A 6,704-nucleotide genomic window follows, 5' to 3' on the forward strand; every position below is an offset into this window, starting at 1 on the left:
TCTCTAACACCCTACACACATGGTGGTAATGGTCCTGTGTCTTTTCATAATAGATTAGAATGTCATCTAAGTAAACCATAACAAATAAGTCCACGAATTCAGACAACACTTCATTCAAGAAGTACTGGAATGCCGCCGGGGCGTTGCACAACCCGAACGGCATTACCAGATACTCGTACAGCCCATACCTTGTCTTGAAGGCTGTCTTCCACTCATCCCCTTGTCTAACACTCACCAAATGGTACGCTCCTCCCAGGTCTAACCTGGTGTATATCACAGCCTCACGCACTTGATCCAATAACACACTAATGAGGGGGAGCGGGTACCTGTTCCTAATGGTGTTTTTGTTCAGCATCCTATAATCACAGCAAGCTCTCAAATCTCCATTGGCTTTCGATATGAAGAACAAAGGGGATGCAGCCGGGGACCTAGAAGGACGGATGAACCCCAACTTGACATAGTTGTCCAGATAGGCGCGAAGATGCACAGTTTTGGGCTCTGATAAAGCATACACTCTGCATGCCGGGAGAACACTTTCATCTATTAAATAGATTCGACAGTCGTATCGTCGATGAGGCGGTAGTTTCTCTGCTTTTGCTTTGTTGAAGACTTCAGCAAAAGCCTGGTATTCCAGTGGTAACTTAACCTCTTTTTCGACCACTGTAGCCACACACCAGGATGATGCCAGCGCTGTCGCTGGAGACTTTTCTTCTCTCATGCAGTGGTTCTGCAAAAGTCTGAGGGAAACTTCACCACCCTGTCTGCCCAGTTCACAGCTGGATTATGCCGGCAAAACCAAGGCATTCCCAGTATGAGCTCGTACTGTGGTGCGTCTATGATATTCAACACTATAACTTCTGTGTGTTGCCTCCCTCCACCCGAGATGATCAAGCTCAACTCTTCTGTCTGCTCGGTGATCATACCCGATTTTAAGGGCTTGCCGTCCACCGCCACCACCTCTTCTGGGACCTTCCGTGACACCTCCCGTAAAGACAACATACTGACCAAACCACTGTCAATGAAATTGCCGGTGGCCCCTGAGTCTAACATAGCCAACACCTGATGGACTTGTGTGCCAACGACCAATTCGCCTTGCAGCATTATCTATGCCTCTGAGGCAGATGGGAGGTCGGATGCAAGGGAGGGAATTCTCATACCGGGTTTTTCTGCCACCTGTGCACTCTCTGATAAGCCCCCCTCTGTACCCACTTTGGCAATCGCTGCTCTTTAACCGCGAAACGAAGGGTTCTGTGCCTTAGGTTTAGTAGGGCATTCGCGCACGTAATGGCCTCTTTTGCCACAATACATACACAGTCCCTGTGTGCGTCGGTTCTCTCTTTCAGTGCGTGACAACGGAGCCCTCACTGCTCCTATTTTCATAGCCTCCCCTCATACTTCCCCCAGTGGTGCCTCTTTTTTGAGTCCCTTGTCGACACCTCTATCACTCATGCGCCCATCCAAGCGCAACGACAGGCTAACCAAATCGGCACATGTGTGAGATTGAGGGTCAATCCTCGCTATCACATCTTTAAGTTCTCCGCACAGACCTTGATAAAACAGAGACATGCGTTTTTCCTCAGGCCATTCAGCCTCAGCCACCAATCGGTTGAAGTTGGTGAGGTACGTAACCAAATCACCCCTTCCCTGCCGCAAAGATAGCAACTCCTTATCGTAACTGAAGGATGTCGTTCTCCTATCAAACATCCCTTTAAACACGCTCCTAAAGGCGTCCCAATCAGACAACACCGCGTCGTTGTTGCGTACTAAGGGAACGGCCCAGTTCGCCGCGTCTCCACTGAGGTATAAAATGGCAAACGTCACTCTTGAGTAATTGGTAGGAAACGACGAAGGCCGACAGGAAAAATGCAGCAGTATCTGCGTAAGAAACACTTGGACTTTGTGGGGGTCTCCACTGTATCTTTCTGGGGTAGCCAGAGGTATAGGAAGTGCTACCGTGACCTGTATGGGGGAACATCTGCTAAGTTAGCGTCAAAGGGATTTCGATTGGTTCTATCTACCCTGTCTCTTAATGCCGCAGTTTCCAGCCTTGAAGAGGCTAGTTCCTGCTGTAAGGTCTCCAAGACCTGCATCACGTCTTCTAGAGTCGTCATTATAGCCAACGACCTGACCGGGAGGAGCAACCTTTTTGGGTGCGTAATTCTGTCAAGGTTCTGATGCTCCTCAGGATCAGGCAGATGTATAAGGGTTCCACTTCCTGATCGTTCCGAACTCAGAATAAAAAACACTGAGTTCAAGTCAGATCAGACAGGGGACAAGGACGGATAGGGACTGCAAGGACAAAGGATCTGTAATACAAAAGCAGGCACCATGAACATACCACAAACAAGAAATAAGTCTAGTCTCATTAATTCTCGCTAACCCTGGTTACCTTAAATGCAGACCCAATCATCATTTGAAACCATAACTTCTCGCCATCCGGCGGTAATCAAAGCAGCCTCTATTTAATGCCCAAAATCAAAAGTCAAAACCATGATTCTAAGACCAGGCGTGAGAGTACTGATTCCAGAAATAAGTTGCAAGGAAGTCTCGTAGTTCCTACACTACAGGAGAATTCCAGAACGTCTTGTGTCTAGGAATTATCACAGACCTGGCTTCCACGGTGTCTAATAAACCGCCGCCCTTGAAACGATAGTCTCGCTCAGCGCTCCTCCTCACGGGGGATCAACACGCTGTCCATACACCTAGGAGTTTCCAAACCAATAAACAAACTCCGTGAAAACTGCGACTTCCCTCCATCCGGAGTGATAGCCGCTAACTGGTGCCCTTTAATATTTTGGAGCTGATGTGAGGAGCCGTTAGCAGCACAGTAGTTCCCCCGAAGTGCTGCGTGAAAAAGTTTCCCTTTATCACTGATTATCATGAGAGATAGAGCGGAGCCCCGACTCTTCTCTCCCTACGATTCAGCAGCAGTAGTCCAGAATCCAAAATGCTCCGCTTCAGGTGCTTCTCCACTCGAACGAAGGAAACTGCAACTCGTCCGTGTTCGCCGTCTTCTCCAGCCACGTCTATGTCCCGCAGGTGATTCCCGGAAATAACAAAGAATTACGCACGAGTGGAAGTGCGCGTTTGTTTCTTTTAACCGCGCCTCCCACCGCTGAGCCTTCTGGGACTTAAACCTCGGCAGGCGCTGTTTACTCAATTCCTGACAGTGTATGGAGATAGATTAGGCCATCAGGAAGATAGCCTCTGGTATAGCCCCAGGCAATGATAAGGTTCCTGGAGATTTGTTTTTATCAGAAATAGACATTTGGACACCATACCTTACATTGGTTTTTAACACCATTTTAAATGGAGCAAGTATTCCCAAAATGTGGGCAGGGGCAAAGATTCTTCCAAATAATAATAAGGGGAGTCTGCTGGATTTAGCTAATTACAGGCCTAACAGTTTAATAGACACTTCCCAAAAACTGTTTGGCAAAGTTATACTCAGCAAGCTTCAGAATTGACTTGAAGAGAAAGGCATACTTTGCACCCTTCAAGCGGGCTTTTGACCTAATGCCTCCACTGATGACCAGGTCTTTAGTCTGCAGATGATATATTGGAAGACTGCTAGTATTGAGAAGGGAAGGCTTTATGCTGTTTTTGTTGACCTTAGAGCAGCGTTTGATTTGGTCCCCAGAACCCTGCTGTACAAATGTCTAGTTGAAATGGGCCTCCCAGCTTACTTGTGCAGTATAATTGAGAAACTCCATCAGAACAATTACGCACAAGTAAGATGTGGTAAGCTTGGTAAAGTAACCGAACACCTTCCTGCAGCGTACGACAGGGATGCGTATTGGCCACTACCCTTTTAACCCTGTTTTTAAATGATCTCATAAATTTTTTTAATGGTTGTGACAATGATGCCCCTCAACTGGCAGGCATGAGGTTTCCGGCTTTCATGTTATCCGAGGATACGCTTTTGCTGTCAAAATCACCAAGGGGGCTTCAGAAATTATTGGACCATTTTAGTAGATTCTGTGTGACGAGGGGGCTAGAAATTAACAATTATTATAACTAAGTTTATGGTCTTTAACCCTTGTCCTACCACACACCCAAACCCCAGATTAGATGGTGTCCCCTTCGAACAAGTACTATTTTTTGATTATTTAGGGATTCCAGTTTGTGAGTATGTGAGAAAATATTTTTAAGAGCAGGCAGTGGTCCCCTGCCTGCCCTTAAAAACATGAAACTGGAAAGTTTCATTTTTCTTTTTTAAATGAATCCTGTTTTCCTTTAAGGAAAACTGGCTGCGTTTAAAAAACAAGCAATTGGAAATGCAATCGTTCTTGCATGTGTTTGTGTTGAAGCTATTGGCATTGTAAATGGCAATGTATTTTACTTATGTGTTATGGAGTTTATGTATGTGGTGTGTAGTGGAACTATGTGGGTTGGATTAAATTAGTTAGTTGTGTAATTGTGTGTAGTGTAGTGTGGTGTGAAGTGAATTTGTGCAGTGGCATTATGTGACATGGTGTGTTGTGGAAATATATGGTTAGCAATTTTGTGGTAATCAGTGTAGTGGGACTGTGTGGAGGGATAACTTTTACAGTTTAATTATGTGGTGTGCAGTTGAATTTTGCAGCACAATTTGGAATTGTGTGGTGTGGATTGGACGTATGTGGTGTTGTGTCATTGTGTTGTTGAGTGGTATTATGTGGTTTGGTGTTAAATTTTGCGGTGCGGGTTGGAAATGTGTGGAGCTGAACAGTGTGGCATGGAACTTTGTGTATAGCTTTGCATTATTTGTGACGGAAAAGAAGAAATAGGTAGGAGCTAAGCTTCAGATCTATGAGTTTAAAAAAAAAGGAAAGAGTTGGAGCTATTCGCATTGTAAATGTAAATGTCTCTTACCTATGTGTTATGGATTGGAGTGGATGTATGTGGTGTGTACCAATTATGTGGGTTGGATTGGACTTGTTAGTTATGGGGTTGGGTGGTGTGAAACTGTGTGGTGTGGATTTGTGTAGTGGAATTATGTGGTATTGTGTGCAGTTGTATTATGTGGATCGAAATTATGTATTTTTGAGTGTATTGGAATTATGTGGTGTGAGACTGTGTGTAATGGATTGCAAGTATGTGGAGTGGTATTTTGTGATGTGGAGTGTTATGTAGTGGAGTTTAAAGAATACATTGTGTACAACAGAATGACTCTTTTAAAAAAAGAATGATCAAAAAATGTCTTCCAGTTTATTTTTGTCCTTACAATGCTGGCAATCTCCTCATTCCTGTTGTAATGCTTGTTGTTATAGCTTTTTTTTTTGTTATGCAGGGACATAAACAATAGGAGGGTGGAAATTGAGAAATATTACATGAATCTCTACATGAGCAGCTGACGGACACTAGGAGAGAATCAACAGATGCCAGATTTTGAGGGCACACTGAGGTGGTGCTGTGTAATGCTGAAGTGGTGCTGTGTAGGGCTGGGGTGGTGCTGAGTGAGGCTGAGGTGGTGGTGCTATGCTGGGTCTGAGGTGGTGCTGAGCTGATTCTCAGGTGGTGCTGGGTGATGAGTTGGTGCTGTGCTGAGGGAAGGCTGTGCTGATGTTGAAGTTGTGCTGCATTGGAGCCGTGTTGCTGCTAAGGTGGGGCTGCTCTGGTGCCGAGCTGGTGGTGATGCACTAATGCGTAGCTAGTGCTGTGCTAATGCTGAGGTGGTGCTGCTATACTGATGCTCGGGTGCTGCTGAGCTGGTGCTGAGTTGGTGCTAAGTGATGCTGATGTGGTGTTGTGCTGTAGTGGTGGTGCACTGTTGTGGATATGGTGCTATGCAAATGCAGAGGTGGTGCTGTGCGAATGCTGAGTTGGTGGTGCACTGATGAGGAGGTGGTGCTGAGTGATATTGAGGTGGTACTGAGTGATATTGAGGTGGTGTTGAGTGATATTGAGGTGGTGCTGAGTGATACTGTGGTGATTCTGAGTGGTGGTTCTGCGCTGGTGCTGAGGAGGTGCCGAGTGATGCTGAGTTTATGCTGCGCTGATGGTGAAGTGGTGCTGCATGGGTCCTAAGTTGCTACTGAGGTGGTGCTGCGCTGGTAGTGGTGCACTGATGCAGAGGCTGTGCTGTGCTAATGCTGATATGGTGCTGTGATGATGTTGATGTGGTGCTGTGCTGGTGCTGAGGTGGCAGTGCACTGAGGAGGTAGTGCTGTGCTATTGCCGAGATGGTGCTGCGCTGATGAGGAGGTTGTGCTGTGCTGGTGCTGCGATGGAGCTCTGCTGTTGCTGAGGTGGTGGTGTTCAGGTGTTGCTGTGCTAATGAGGAGATGGTGTTGCGCTGGTGCTGCACTGATGCTGAGTTGGTGATACACTGGTGGATCACTGCTGTGGAGGTAGTGCTGGTTGATGCTGATTTGTTGATTTGCTGTGCTGATGCTGAGGTGGTGCTGAGTGATGCTGAGGTGGTGGTGCTGCACTGTTTTTGAGGTGGTGCTGAGCTGGTGATCAGGTGGTGCTGAGTGATGTTGAGTTTGTGCTGTGCTGAGGTAGTTGTGCGCTGATGCTGAGGTGCAGCTGCGTTGGAGGTGGTGCACTGATGCTGAGATAGTGCTGTGCAGTGCTTATGTTAAGGAGGTGTTGCACTGAGGCTGAGTTGGTGGTGCACTGAGGAGGAGGTGGTGCTGTGTTGATGCTGGGACGGTGCTCAGGTGATGTTGATGTATGGCTGAGTGATGCACATTACCTCACCACTAACCTTTAACCGT

This window comes from Lissotriton vulgaris, chromosome 5 (assembly GCF_964263255.1).
Source record: "Lissotriton vulgaris chromosome 5, aLisVul1.2, whole genome shotgun sequence".
Lineage (NCBI taxonomy): Eukaryota > Metazoa > Chordata > Amphibia > Caudata > Salamandridae > Lissotriton > Lissotriton vulgaris.